A 16,950-nucleotide genomic window follows, 5' to 3' on the forward strand; every position below is an offset into this window, starting at 1 on the left:
ACCTCAGCAGGCTTGTCATAGTAAGGCTATGGGGAGGAGAGTGTGTGTGCATGGGCCATAACCCATTCATCTAGGGGTTGACACACCACATACAGGCACAAACGGGGTCATATTTCACAAGTACATGTATACAGCTGCTAGATGACTAATTCCTTGTACAGTCATGTTGCACAGCTGGCACGTGCACCACATACTCTGTAATGCTGACAGATACTAGCGGCTAGTATCTGCAGTGAGTGACATCTGCACCTCATGTGTTTGGGGCCCTTTGGCTGTATGCTGTCTGGGACAGGCCTGGATGGCTCCTTGTCACAGTCACCCTCTTCCAGACATCTATGTATGTCTACCTTTGGCTTATTATAGTGTGTTGTCCTGACATATGTCTGTATTCCTATCCACTGTGTATGCAGGGCATGAGTAGTGCATACTAACGAGTGTCTGCACTAACAACTGCAACTGCCAGATATGTCTGGTCCACTGGTATTCGCAGACATGGCTTTCATGCGTTTGTGTGAGCATGCCCAGTATGACCTTTCAGTATGTTGTTGACTGACATTGCCTTCATTTCTCTGTGTGAGCATGCCCAGTATGGCCGTCTGCATTGAATGTGTGGATCTTGTCCAGATAGTTTGTGCTGCAGTGCTGACCTTTGTGTTGTACACCGACAGGTAGCATGCTGTTTCTGCATGGTATCCATCGATCATTTGGCTTTGACTGTTACTACATTTCTGCATAACTGGGGGGGGCACACCTGACTGTTCCTACATTTCTACACAGGATTGGGGGGGCACACCTGACTGTTATTACATTACTATGTAAGATGGGGGGCACACCTGACTATAACTACATTTCTACACAGGATTGGGGGGGCACACTAGGCTGTTATTACATTACTATGTAGGATGGGGGGCACACCTGACTATTTCTACAGTTCTATACAGGATTGTGGGGGGCACACCTGACTGTTATTGCATTACTATGTAGGATGGGGGGCACACCTGACTATTACTACATTTCTACACAGGATTGGGGGCACACTAAACTGTTATTACATTACTATGTAGGATGGGGGGCACACCTGACTATTTCGACATTTCTACACATGATTGTGGGGGGCACACCTGACTATTGCATTACTGTGTATGATGGGGGGGCACACCTGACTATTTCTACATTTCTACACAGGATTAGGGGGCACACCTGACTGTTATTACATTACTATGTAGGATGGGGGGCACACCTGTCTATTTCTACATTTCTACACAGGGTTGGGGAGGCACACCTGACTGTTATTACATTACTATGTAGGATGTGGGGGGCACACGTGACACTTGTACACATTTGCTATGATTGTACTGGTATGTCAAGTACTCCATTTCATTCTCTATTGCTAACTATCATGCTGAATAGAGGCATACCAGTGTACTACAGATCGTGGCTTCGGTTGCCCTACGTATTATTGTCTGACTTTTTACCCTTCAGAACTAACATCCCACTGTCTGTCCTGCTGTGGTCTGTCTATGTAGGCCTGTGGGGGAGGTTAACCATAGCTATCATTCAGGGTCCATGGCAAAGGCTCTGTTTGGGTTTGTCTACACCTGTCCTGCTGGCTGAAACTGTTGTTGGGTATGTGAACCATCCTGACTGGCATGAGTGGCTCATATGGACACAGATGTCGCTCAGCACATTTCCTGCAGTGGGTTTTGTCACCCTGTATAGTACTGGCTACTATGGTGATTCCAGTATTTGTTACAGATTTCATGGTGCCACTATGGGTGTCTACTGTCTGCTGCCATAACATTCAGCCACCCAATTTCCTTGCATGCTCACATCCATACCATAGTTACTGGTAATGACACATTCTACTCCATTTGGTAACTGGTAGGTTGATTGACTTATCTTGAGGGTGTGCCAGACTTGTGGATGGTGCTGGAGAGCTGCCTATGTGAGATGCACATTGTACACTCCCTAAACATGGTTGAGCACAGGTAGTGTCATGTTTGGCATCCCTTTTACTGTATGCGCGAGTCAGAGAGAGGTGTCATTCCCTGGGTCCCTACTGTGTCAGTGCATGTGCTATGCGTTGCTTCTTTGCCAAGGCCAGGGCATACTGGGTACGCATCCTTTTGCCTACTGGGGCAGGCTCAGGTTGTTCCTCCTCCGAGTCACTCTGTGCCTGTGCAGGCCTTGGCAATGGTGGGGGGCTGTGTTGCCCTGCCCCATGCTGTTTCTGCTGCAGCTGTTTCCGAAGGATCATATTGTGTAGCATAGCACATACCATAACAATTTGGGTACATGTAGCTGGTGAATACTGCAAGGTTCCACTGGATGTATCCAGACACTGGAACCATGACCTGAGCATCCCAAACACATGCTCTATTATATGTCTAGCCTGTGCATGTGCCTCATTATGGTGTTTTTGTTCAGGTGTGTGTGCATTTCTGATGGGTGTAATCATCCACAGCTCCAGTGTATACCCAGCATCCCCCACTAGGTGACCGTAGGGGATTTTCCCGTTGGCAGATCTCTGGTACAGCTGCATCAGATGCCATATGTGGGAATCATCATAGCTTCCAGGGCAGCCAGCGCACACATTCATTATAATGCCCTGGGCATCACATACGACCTGGCACTTGATGGAGGGGATGCCCCTACAGTTGATGAAGGCCCTACCCTGCTCACCAGGTGGTGCTTTGATGTGTATGTGCATGCAGTCTATAGCACCCACTACCCTAGAGTATTTTGCTATTTGGTGGAAGAGATGCATATTGCTTGTCAACACCTCACGGGTGTTGAGGAAATATACGTGCTCACTAGCATGTGCTGACATGGCATCCAGGAATTGGTGGAATAATCTGGATACTGATGGCTGTGAGATCCCCATGATATCCCCACTTGTGCTTTGGGAGGTACCTGTGGCTAGTATACCTAGGTCTACATATACCTTGGTATCCACTGGGATGGGTTCCCCTTGGTCTGTTTGGTGCATCAGGTGTGGTTGGCACAGCTCAACAATTTGCTGTAGGAGGTCTCTGTCCACCCTATAGCACTCCACTATCTCCAGCTCATGTAGCCCCTGGTAGGTTACCCTGGGTCTGTACACTCTTCTCCATCTCCTCATTGTGGGTTGTTCGGCAGCATTCACATCCTCACCACCCACAGCCTCTTGCACATGTTGTCCTATGTTGCCTGCTGCAGCCCTTCTCATTTTGAAGGTTTGTTTGTTAAAATTTCCCCTCTTGTATACACTGGTGGTGTAGAGTGTGGGAAAAACCAGAGAGGAAGGTGTTTGCTTAGTTTATAGTAGTGTTCTGGGCTGGGCTGGTCTGCTGCCTGTGTAATTGGCTGATTCTGATACATTTCACCTGCCAGCTAAGCTAGTTCTCCTTGATTACCTTCCTACTGCTGTTTTCCCTTCCCATTGCCTCCCTGTTTAAGCCCGTGTGCATGCCTCACCAACAGACTGCTCAAATGTGCACACTGCTGCTATATCCTGGTTTAACTTCTTTGTTCTTCCTGTAGCTGTGCTAAGCTAGGAGCAAACCCAAGCCACAGGCCTCCAATCTGCTTACAGGATGCCTGACACCCCCTCCATGTTGTCACCTACCTCCTACTCTTGCACCCAGCTATTCATACTCTTACACTGTTGGGACCTGCCTCACATGCTGGGGAAAACTGGGATTCACTATCATTCCCCTCATTTGCATAGGATTGCCTGCCAATGCATAGTTACGTCTCACACTGAGCCTACCCCCTTAGCAACCACTACTCACTGGCCAGGTTGTGTTCTGCCTGCTATTGACTTGCATGGCAGAATACTAATTTTAGTTAGCATACTTATTTTAGGTTTATTTTCTTATTTTCCCCCGATCGCATTTGCGTGCCGCTGCCCTATGCTTAAATAGCCGAGATCGGTGAAAGAAAAAATAAAAGTGGATTATACTTGGCCATTGGCATGCTTCCTCAATGATATGCAGCCTTTATTTGGAGCTGTCATAGCTCCATTTTGGATTTTGCAGGGATGTACTCGGTTACTAACCGAGTACATTTCTGCAGATAGCACTAGTCTTGCACGGACTGTTGCAAACTTCCTGGATTGCAAAATCACCTCATATGCATGAATCTCACCTGCAAATGGGGTGATTTGCATACTGGGGCTTAGTCCATGCAGGATTAGTGCAGTAGCATACGTGCATGCCCCTGCAGGCTGTTCCTGGATTGCACGGCAGACATATTGCCTGCGTGGCCTCCTGCACCAATCTTGCACTCCGTGCAAGCTTTTGTGAATCTGGGGGTCAGTCTTATGGGTAATGATGTCACATGAGTAATAGTGATAATTCAGTGTTAAAGGGATCTGTTTATCAGCACAACTGATAAAAGCACATTACATATCCCATTAAAGAGATGTTCACCCTTTATCTGTGTGAAAATTACACTCTAAATGAGTATAACATTGTCAGTCCCATCCTACGAATCTCTGTTGTACAACATAGCATACATACATACATAAAGGGCCGGATTCATGAAGGCTTGCACGGAGTCTTAGAGTAGAGTAAGACTCCATGCAGCCAACATGTCCGCCGAGCGATCCAGGAACAGCCGGTAGGGGCATGCAACTGAGCTCTCCAAACTAGTCCTACATGGACAGGGCTGGGATATGCAAATTACCTCAATTGCAGGTGAAAGCTATGCAAATGAGGTAAATTTGTGATCCAGGAAACCCAAACCTGTCCGAGTAGGAGTAGTGTTATTTGCAGAAATGTACTCAGTTGATAACTGAGTATGGTTCTGCAAATAGCAAAATGAAGCCGTGTTAGCTGGAAAAAAAACATGCATTCACAGGAGGAAGCATGCCAATAGCCAAAAATACGGCCATTGGCAATGGGAAGTGATGCAAATTAAAAATAAAATAACTTTTTTTTTATCCCGATCTCTGGGGTTTAACCGTAGTGCAGTGCCAAGCAGAAAATTAATAATTAAGATCCACAAATGTGGATTTTATAGCTAAAATGAATTTACAATGCAAGGGAATGGCAAGCTGAAGTCAACATGGCCACCGAGTAGAGGTTGCTAAGGGGGGAAGCTCAGTCTAAGAGATGTAACTAAGCATTAGTAGGCAATCCTATGCAAATGAGAGTTAGGATAGTGAATCGCAAGTTTACATAGCAAATGAGCAAAGTCAGTGGAGTGTAGGAGTAGGATAAGGGGAGTAACAGAGTAGAAAATAGGTGACATCACGAGGGGGGTATGTATGAAAGGAGTGAAGCTCATTGGAGCAGGGTGTCATGTGTCAGCTTACATTCACAGAATAGTGAAAGAGGTGTGTCAACAGGTAGGCCAGGTAAAGTCAAGAAATCAAAGGTGTATGCCGTGGATAACACCAAAGTTTCTTGCTGAGCATGCATGCGTGTGCGCGCCAGTAAACCTGAGTAAGACAGTTTGCGCGTGTGTAAGCGTGTGTGTGCGCGTGTAGGCTTGAGTAATCATATGTAAGGCTGTGTAAACAGTTGTAAGTGTGTTTGCGCTGGTGTGCGCGCATTTTAAGAAGAATAAGCAAGCTTTAGTCTGTGTGAGCATGTGTGCGGGCGTGTTAGCTGCTGTGCGCATGTTTGCGCTTGTGTGCGCAGTGCTCCCCCCCCTCCCGAGGAAACAGTAAGGAAATAGGAAGGACACCAAATAGTGGAAGTTACCAGGGAGTACTAGCAGAGCTAGCAGGTGAAAACAATCAGAATCAGGCAATTACCCAGGCAGAACACTAGCCCAGCCCAGCACTTAAAACTCTGCAAACAACAGTCCATTATGTTTCTCGAAAGAGACACTGCAACACTGCAGTAAGCTAATAGAAGTGAAAACTGAAAAGGCTTCACTGAGACAAAAATGTTAGGGGCTGCCATTGCTGTTATAAGGCGACATATGCACCATGCTGAGGGTGGTGATAATCCAAATGCTGCTGGACAACCCACAGTGAGGAGACGGAGAAGAGTGTACAGGCCCAGGGTTACCTACCAGGAGCTACATGAGCTGGAGATAGTGGAGTGCTATAGAGTGGACAGAGACCTCTTGCAGCAAATTGTTGACATGTGCAGGCCACACCTCACACACAGAGCCAACAGAGGGGAATCCATCCCAGTGGAAACTAAGGTATGTTTTGGCCTAAGAATATTAGCAACAGGTACCTTCCAGAGACCAACTGGTGATATGATGGGGATATCACAGGCATCAGCATCCAGGGTACTGCACCAGTTCTTGGATGCCATGTCAGCACATGTCGGTGATCATGTATATTGCCCCAATTCCCGTGAGGTATTGGCCAGGAATATGTGTCTCTTCCAGCAAATAGCGGAATACCCTGAGGTAGTGGGTGCAATAGACTGCACACACATACGCATCAAAGCACCAGCTGGTGAGCGGGATAGGGTCTACTTCAACCGCAAGGGCTTCCCCTCCATCAACTGCCAGGTCATGTGTGATGCCCAGGGCATAATACTGAATATGTGTGCTGGCTGCCCTGGAAGCTACCATGATTCCCATATCTGGCATCTGATGCAGCTGTACCAGACATTTGCCAATGGGGACATCCCACATGGTCACCTAGTGGGGGATGCTGTCTATGCACTGGAGCCGTGGCTGATGACACCCATCAGAAATGCACACACACCTGAACAGGAATGCCATAATGAGGCACACACACAAACACAAAATGTAATTGAGCATGTGTTTGGGCTTCTCAAGTCACAGTTCCGGTGCCTGGACACATCTGGTGGAGCCTTGCAGTACTCACCAACTACATGTACGCAAAGTGTCATGGTATGTGCTATAGTACATAATATGATCCTGCGAAAACAGCTGCAGTAAGACCAGCATAGGCCTGGGCCAAACAGCCCCCCACCATTGCCAAGGCCATCACAGGCAGAGCGTGACTCGGAGGAGAAACAACCTGAGCCTGCCCCAGTAGGCAGAAGGAGGTGTGCCCAGTATGCTTTGGCCTTGGCAAAGAGGCAACGCATAGCACATACACTGGCTCAGTAGGAACTCTGGAAATTATACCTCTCTGACCCACATATAGTAAAGGGATGCCTACATTGACACTACCTGCTTTCAAACATGTATAGGGAGTGTAGTATGTGCATCCGACATAGGCAGCCCTGCATCAACACCTGAGGCATGATTGCCATGTGTTAAGCAATATAAAGCAGTGCTAAACAGCATTTACCATCATGAAGTCAATTTAAACAAAATCGCACACACCAACTACTACAAATGTGGTCAATGTAGAGTAATATTGGCCAATGTCCAGCAATGATGGTTAATATTGAGCAATGTTGGACAAGCTGGGTCTAGGTAGGGCATAGCTGAACAAAAGCCAACATGCTCATATTTGCTCTACTGGCCCTAAGCAGTCTGGTCTGCTCAGTATGAAAATATAAGTGGCAATGGGCCTCAAACCCAGGATACTCTACACTATAGTCATAGTACTGAACCACTAAACCATGACAGTAGTGCAGTGGTTAGCCTGTATGAAGAAATGTTGATAAGTCTATGCAAAGTATTTCACGGAAACCCTGCAGGCACAGCATAATCCCTGTCGAGTTATGACACAAATGTGAGTCCTGCAGTAAGAATAGAACCTGACTTTCAACACACACAGTACAAATGTTAATACTGGACATGTAGACATACATCAACAAATGTAGTGGACCTCAGACAGCAACATACTGAAAGGTCACACTGGGCATGCTCACACACGAATACATGAGACAAATGTCAGGCAACAGAACACTGACAGTCTGAACTGGGCATGCTCACACACTTAGGCCATGTTGGAGTACAGCATTGGGCCACACATAGCAAGCAGTTGCATGTGTTAACCCAGGAACCTCTCACTACACAGCAATCTGCCCTGTGCACACACTTATATGACAACAGACACATATATAATATAGTGGAACCCTGCCATAAGCAAATATGTTCTGCAGATACCTAAGCGGTTCATATAAAGTGTGAAAGCAAAGATGATAAAAACCTGCAAACAGTATCAGCAATAAACATTGTGCATCATGTAAATTATCATAGGTTCAGAGGTTGATACTAGGCTATCTGCCCTAGGGCATGTACAAGCATAGCCAGAGTGTGTTTGGCTTCTGCAACTCAGTCAAATCAGAACACTGTGCCTGTGAATAGTAGGTCACACAAGATAGCCCATTTACGTTCAGTGTATTGTGCCTCTGTCTAGCAGGGACCCAGAAGATATCCCATGGGTAAACATGCGATCACCCATCCACTTGTCAAGATGTCAGCTGTAGGTGGTCAGTGGGTGGTTATGCCTATGCAAAACCAAGACTACACTCCGGAGTGAGTGGAGGCTTTCTGACAATAATCTGTCTCCCCAGCATGTCCTTTTAACATCAGTGCTGAGATATATGTCCCTGGAGTGTGTAGCACCAAGGGAGTCAGATATCCTGAGGTGGAGCATGTCCAGTAAGTCTGGGTCAGATATTGCCTTCAACTACAGGCACACAACACATTCATGTAGATGGTAAGTGACTGAGTAGAGCTGGAGTTACTGTATCGGAACTGTGCAGAGCATCTGTGTGAGTCCCTACATCTGCTCGAAGAGTAACATATGTGGCCATTACAGTTGCTGCAGGTGTCAGGTAAGGTACATCCCAAATGTGGCATAGTAACCAAGCATGGTCGTGAAGAGTATAGGGACACAATGACCACACATGATCAACATGTGAAACCATGTGGGATATTGTGGGCTATGTCGACATACTGTCTAACCACTATGGCAATAGGATTGTCAAAGGTGAGAGTACGAACAGGTCATGTCCCCAAACCCGTAACAACTACTACTGTATGTAATGGATTACAACCTATGTGGTAATGTGTGGGCATCTTGTCATCCTCAAAGGGGATGACTATGCAACTAATGGCATGTAGCCATGGGCCATGGCTCAGGCACCAGTCAACCTATCTCTGTGAGACCCTGTATGAGTATGCATGTGCCAGCAGGAGAGCTGATTATGGCACCCAGTTTGCAGTAATCTGCGAACATGGGCAGCCATATCCCTCCTGTGATAGCCTGTACATCACACAAATATATACTGAACAAGAGAGGTCCCAGGACTGAGCCTTGTGGGATGCCATGTGTAACTGGTGTATAGTCAGACATGGCACCTGCAACACTGATCATGTGGGTGCTATCCCTGATCCAGGTAGCAATCCATCGTGTCAGATATGTGTCGATATTGATGCTGGTGAGCCTATGCATAATGGCCGAATGGGGTATTGTGTGGAAGGGTTGTGCAAGGTCCAGGCAGGCTGTGTGGAGAACCGTCCCGACACTGATGGACGTGGTAACTGTTGAAAGAATATGAACAGGTCCAACAGGCAAGATCTGCCCACAACAATGCTGTAATGTGTAGGACCCAGTGTCTGTAGGTTTCCCATGTCTATGTGCATGAGTCCCATTACAATACACTCCATAGCTTTGCAGAACTGGCTAGTTAGCCTTTTAGGCCAATATTGTCTGTGGTCTGTTGTGGCAGTATTCAGTGGAGCGGGACCACTATCGCTGTACGCCATTCCGTGGGTACATATCCTGCAGTAACTCTTACATTGAACAGTGACGTGATGTGAGTGTTACGTCTGTCATGAAGGCTGCGTATGACACAGGCCAGGACACCGTCTGGTCCCATTGATGCTGTGTTGTCCACTGTGCGGAGGGCAGCACTCACCTGTTTACTCATGATGTCTGGGAGGTTGCACTCTGTTGGTATGGACAGCACCACCTTAGGGGGGATGGGGACACACATCTGCACTGAACCTGTTTGCCAGGATGATGGCAATGCCAGTGGGTTCAGGGTATGTTTAGTCAGTATGCAGTAACACACAGCATATCAGTAAGTGTCCAGCCAGGTACCTGAATTAACTGAAGAAGGCCTTGTGAGTGTCCGACGTGTCTGCTGCAATTGTCCGTTAGAAGCGTGCCTGACATAAATACACAAGTGATTGTAGTAGTCTGCTAGTACAGATCACAGATGCCTTCCCTGTCTGGGATTGTGCTCTATCATGTAGTAGCTTCCTCTATTTGTTGTAAAGTGTATTAATGGCTGGGGTCTACCAGACAGGTCCACTGCCATTGGAGGAGTGAGTCCAGTTGTTATTTTGGATGTAACGATCCATGCGGTCCACTAGGTGTCCATAGAATGTGTATGTAAAGGATTCAGCAGTCTGAGCCATACTTACCACTGACCCAGTGTCTCTGAAGGATACCACCGTGGTTTGGAGGAGTGTGACATTTGCTTTTGGGCAGTTCACCAAGATTACCCAGGATGGGTGTGGGGACAGGATATGGATGTCCAGTGAGATAAAGTATGTTCTGCCCTTACCAATGAGGGGTATATCGCAGGTGTGGAACATAGAGTCCCCATGTCAGTGATGATCATGTCCAATATGTTGTCCCCTCTTGTGGGTGTGGAAACCAGTTGTGCCATAGCATATGAGTTTAGAAATAGTAGCAACTGTTGGGCGAGGGTGTTGGGGCCTGAGTACTATCCACAGTCAGTGTGTGGGTATTTGACATCACCCAATATAATGGTGTTTGGGGAGACCTTCATATTGTCCAATGTTCCCAGGAAAGCTGAGTGAGGTTGCTGAGTTGGGGAGTGTGGTCTGTAGCAGGCAACAAACCAAAAGGCAGATTTTCACAATGTTAGGTGCATATGTATGGTCTGTGATGCATTATGCAGTGCTACCAACCCGGAGGTATGTGTATCTGTGATGTATATGGATACTCCCCCTATTTGTGTTGGCCATTCCGAGTTATGTGGTCAGAAAGCATGGTACAAAATACAACCTGGTAGTGCTGGTGTGCATGTGGGAGCCTGAACCATTTGTCTGTTAGTGCACAGATATTGCTATCCTCCATACTGAGGAGATTCCTGAGTGGGCGCAATTTGAGGGTAATACATCTGGTGTTGAGCAGCATTACCCTCAGTGTCGTGTACTCTGTAATTTCTATGAAGGTGGTTCTGTCCTTTGAGCCCCGCTTAAATAGGGCAATATGGTGGCAGCAAATGCCCTAGCCAGTATTCAAAAGTCCAAGGCTGACAGGTGCAAGCTGTCCATAGGGAAGCTACGTGGCATGTCGAGCATGTCACCCCAGGGTGACAGACACTGTATCCCCTTTGAATAACACCAATATGTTAGCCAACTGTTAAACGTGATCAGTTTGTTGGTATACTGTGACATCATACTTGGTGAGTGTGGGATGCTAGATAAGGTCAGGGTAATACTGGGCTGGGCTACATGATCAAAGAGTTCCTCTATGTTTCATGCCATGTGGTCCAGGGAGGAACGTCTGAGGTTGTACGCACCAGCATGGACAATGATGAAGCCAGTCCTGGACTTGCTTTGGAGTGACCTGAGTGCATGTGTTATGTGGCGGATCCTGGCACCTGAGAGACAGCTCAAAGTGACTATTCCCTGTTTGGCCTGGTGAGTGGGACGACAGTGTGTTTGACATTGTGTCACCTATAACAAGTGTATCAGGTGTGTTGTTTAGCCCAAAGGGCAGTGACTGTGTGGCACACTGACATTGTGAACTGTGTGACATGTGGGCATTGTAGTGGGGTAGCAGTTGTATGTGTGTCTGCTTTGGAGGTCTCTGCTGCTTAAGCAGAGTGTATGTAGAGCCTCCGAATATGTGTATGCGTGATAATGTGGTTTGTTTGCTGTCACTATCGGCGTATTTGAGACTGATATGTGGTGTGTGTGGTCACCCTCACCACCTGATAGACCATGCCAGTCATGGGTTGAGAGAGCTCAGCATCCTGTATGTCAATATTGTTACATCTCCCACATATATGTGAGTGTGATGTGAGGAGGAGAGGGTTGTCTGTGTACATGAGGCAGATGTGACATTGTGCCATAACCACAATATTCACTAGAGTAGACAGGAGAGCACACATGAAACCGACCCCTGGACATGCCAGTGTATTATGACAACATACTCTGTAGCCTGATCACAAAGGATCAGTAGGGTGTTAAGTGTGTAAAAGAGTATAACCGGGATTAGTGCTCAGGTTTGTCGGTGTTTTGTAAAGAGTAGCTGAGAAAGAGTCCAGACTGAGAATCATGACATGTCCTTCAGCTATGTAATAAATAGTAATGTACACACATATATGTGCTGAGTCAGTGATAACTGCACCTTACTGACATTGCCGACATACTGTCAGACAGGCCCATGTATACATACCCACCTCCCACTGACGATAGTCCCTGACATCATACCAGGAGATATCACGTGTAGAATGGCTGAACAGCTCCCTCCAAAGCCAAAAGCATGGCAGCAGTTTGGATTACATTGTTTCCCAATATGTGTAATGCATGCACTACAGAACAAACAGACCCTGCATCTGAACAGTCTGTTGAGCCTCACCCACTCCACAGGACCTGGAACCGTTGAATGTGTTACAGCAACATATGGCACTCCCCACATGTGTGGGTGCACACCACACCATAGGAAGTATAGTCCAGTAAGCCTATAAAGTCTAATCTGCAAGGCCATGGAGTGCATCATGGCAGAAGTCATAAACAGAGCTATTCAAAACCGACAAACACACAACCCTACCAACTGAGGTATGTTCATGTGCAAATCATGGTTCCCAAGCATGCTACACCGTCTGCAAGGCAGCCACCCCGGACATACATCACGGAACAGAGCTACACATGTCCCACATAGACTTTGAACAGCTCTTCATCAACATCAAAGACACATGTCATATCCACAAAACCAACAATATGTGCATAGATATGTGTTGACATATGAAGGGATGTCAATGTGTCCACAGATAGATCATACAAGGTGAGACTCACGGGGTCCTGTACAAGCTGTTGATACCTGCCAACCTACATGGATCATTCCTGGGATTGCATAAAAATGTGTACACACATTACCATGTCCAGTCTGATGATGTCATCATCCTACAAATATACCAGCAGAACAGAAACCACCCAGTAAAGCATATAGCGTGCCGTGTTAAAATGTATCTCTCTAGTATCATAACATAGTTAGGTAGGGGTTTGAGTTCTGCAAACGCCAAGTGTATGTGTGTGATTTCCTTTGAGAGGAGTAGCCTTTTTGGAGATTAGGAAAACACATTAAAAGAGGTACATCCCTCTTTGGAAAGCCTGATGATGTCAGCATCCTACAAATATTCAAGGAGAACAGAAATCACCCTGTAATACTTATAGTGCACCGTGTTGATGCGTATTTCTCTAATATCATAACATAGTTAGGGAGGGGTTTGAGTCCTGCAAATGCCATGTGTGTGTGATTTCCTTTCAGAGGAGTCGCCTTTTTGGAGACTGGGAAAACACATTAAGAAAGGTACATCCCTCTTTGGAAAGTTCGATGATGTCAGCATCCTACAAATGTTCAAGGAGAACAAAAAGCACCCAGTATTGCATATAGCATGCCATGTTAATGCGTATCTCTCTAATATCAAAACATAGGTAGGGGTTTGAGTCCTGCAAACGCTGAGTGTGTTTGTGTGCCACAGGTGGTCAATGCAGTGTGGGTTTTGCTTTTACTATGGTATGACATATGTTTCAAACAGTATGTGCATTGCACACATCGGGTATCTGCATGTCAAATAAATTTGTGTACATGTGACCTCAGTCAGTGCATAGGTGTGAAGCCTGCATACTATATGAATACATTTGTAACCTTCGACAGATTGTGCTGCTGCTTCTCGGATCATAGGTCACATATGTATGTCTGCGTCAAGCCCGGCCAATGTAGTGATCCGTGGCCAAGGACATCTCTGCCACACACACCCATGACATGTACTATAGAGTACTGTGAGTGAAGTTAATTGCCAGGGTATATGTCAGACATGTTCATACACAACAATGACTGGCAATAATGGACAGTCATTATAGGTGTACACCAGCCCTGTGGATATGCATGCAGGCCTCTAATGTGTTATGTGAAACACCGAGGGACCCCACAATACCTATGGATATGTGGATACCAAGGGACAGATGACATAACACGTGTCTGTCTGTACACATTGGTACCCAACATACATGTTCAGGGCTACCACCTATGTGGTACTGTCGGGATAGTATGTATAGTAAATGTGGATGACTATGCCATAGACGGCTTACTGCTATACATCATGTATTGGACAACAGGTATCTGTCTGTAAGATACCCTTGTGTAGGATATGCGTCCCATCCAGGGAATGCAGTGTAGACCAATGCATGCATTTTCAGATGTGGATTGACATATCCCTAGTGTGTTTGCATGTACCTAAGAGAGCTATATGCCACACAGGTGTGGTCCCAGAAATGTGTGGCAGTCAATACCACTGGTTACTGTTATAGTATAGTACTGGAAGGATCCAACTGTTACTGAGTTCCCTACAACTGTGAGCCATTTATCAGGATATCATATAATGATTGGTTATAGTCATGCTGTTGAGGTGGTGTATACTACCAGACTGCAGATCACTGACAGATATCAACAGTATCACCCACAGCATAGTGCCAACCCATGTCATACACACATGTGTACTCATGTTAGTACATATCTGTAGTAGAATGCATACTGGCCATCGAAAGATACCATGAGATGTTAACAATGTGTAGAACAGGGTATGTAGCACATCCCACATGTCCACTATGCACGTACATGCAGACAGTGTGTACACACCATGTTCACAGATGTACACCCGCTAATTTGTAATGCACACATCACACATGTACTGTCCACTCAATAACACATGCTGGCAACACTGTACACTTCAGCCAAGTGGCACATGGGTGGACAATACATACTCAGATCTAACACTGGTGTAAACAATGCTACATTGACTATCACAGCTGTGATGCATGATGCCTGCTCAGATATACCTACAAGAATATCATTACACTTTCCTGTTGACAACTTGCTACTATTGCTACACTGCTATAATGTCACCCTGTGCATCAGAACCATGTTAGTCTGTTCCTACATCAATGTTACAGATGACAGGAGGTGGCACAGGTGTCATCATATACACAGGGTGTGTTGTAGGTTTGCCAGAGCCTGACATTGACCCATCCAATCGGCATGTCTGTGTGTGTGTGTGTGTGTGTGTGTGTGTGTGTGTGTGTGTGTGTGTGTGTGTGTGTGTGTGTGTGTGTGTGTGTGTGTGAGGGACAACAGTACTGCATGGGCCAATGTTGATGTAATGTGTGTGTGTGTATGTGTTAGCCCTAGTTGTATGGTAAATGTGTGTGTGTCTGCATGCACACAACTCCACCATGTGGCTGCCGTATACAGGCGGTTGTGGGACAGCCACAAACTGTACCTGCTAGGCCATAAAGACCACTGTCTCTGGCCATGGACACAGTGCCTGTGCCTAGCAGGGGTGCTACGGGCAGTATCGGGTACCATCCCTGACTGGGTGCTATCATCAGAGGCAGAGGTATGATGATTGGACCCATGTCCCTGCTGGGACTGGCCAGTGCCACGTGCACGTGGTCTAGTAGGATGGTGAATGGACAGGCCAGCCCAAGCATTGCTGGGGTTGGTACTGCCACTACGGGAGTGGCTGTGATCCATGGTCCGTCTGCGACGACTGCCAGTTGATGCTGTTGCTGGCATGCATCCGTGTTGGCTTCTCATCCATCCCACATGGTCCTGGCTCATGGCTAACACATTGTGGAGGACAGCTATTGTCTCCCTCCAATGGCTATCAATGACCTCGGTGTAGTTCCGGATGGCACCGGCAAGGTCATGGATGTTGTCATCTACAGATAGGGTATGTTACCTGCTTGCTCCAGGTGGATGTGCTGGGTGGCTCCAGCCTCCATTACAACACATGTCAGAGGTTGATGTAGCTGTTGTCCAGGAGCCACCATGCTTAGGAGCAGCTCCTCCACTCTGGTGAGGGGAGGGATGAATGGCCACCCCACCACCTGTGGCAAGCTGCTGTCTTTGGATATCAGAAGCACGCCACCAGACTTGTCTAATTAAATCACTGCAGTGATGGCGTACCTGCTCATATGTCTGGTTATGCATGCCTATGTCATTTACCCGACGAACAAGTTCCTGCCACAGTGCAGTCCGCTCCTGTTGGTGCTGGCTGCTTCTGGAAAACAGCATTGTGTACCGCTGCAATAGGCTTTGCAGTATCACCTCTTCCTCATCCGCTGTGTATGCTGGGTTGCGTTGGTGGGTCATCTGGCTAAAAAAGATATGAACACTATGTGTGAGAGTGTCCTGTGGCACACTTTACACCTTTATTCACAGATATCACTTTACTGACATATATACCATCCTGTTGTCTGTCAGAGGTCACACACATTCAATACCACTTATTGGTTCTCAGGCCACAACTAACTAACACTGCCTGGTACACTCTATATATCACACCACTATACAACAGTACCCGACACACTGTTTGTGACACATTGCACAACCTCAAGACAGGGGTGTATATCACACCAATGCACGAACAGAGATGTCATCCATTGCAATGGATGTAAAGTACAGGTACAGCAGTACCAATCAACCACCCTAGTCATTGATGCCATAGCCCTGCCTAACAGATGTGTACAGTTGTTACTATAGGTGGCATACTGCTGTAACAGAGTATATATGTTGCTGGATACACACATTTACCCTGTAACACACATATGATTGCAGCCATTGTACAGACATAATCACACACACATCAGACAAACATACAATGCACCACTGTCTGCCAACACAGATGAGCATTACCTGTGTACCATACGGTACTGTGTGCCACTACTTACACACCCTTATGCCTGCATTCTGTCCTCTGTGCAGACTACAGGAAACACATATGACAGTGTTTCCAAGCAATGTGAACACACACCATAATGTGCTGTTTAGGCCTACAGCTTCAGGTAGTACTACAGTTCATA

General features: G+C 46.6%; 1 protein-coding gene across 1 annotated transcript in view; it reads left to right on the plus strand.

Annotated features, from left to right (window-relative positions):
* Positions 1-16,950, plus strand: part of CPED1 (cadherin like and PC-esterase domain containing 1) — a 2,422,552-nt gene that overhangs the window by 2,338,323 nt on the left and 67,279 nt on the right. The window lies entirely within an intron of this gene.

This window comes from Protopterus annectens, chromosome 11.part0, assembly GCF_019279795.1.
Source record: "Protopterus annectens isolate FY-2018-M chromosome 11.part0, PAN1.0, whole genome shotgun sequence".
In the NCBI taxonomy this organism is placed as follows: Eukaryota; Metazoa; Chordata; order Ceratodontiformes; family Protopteridae; genus Protopterus; species Protopterus annectens.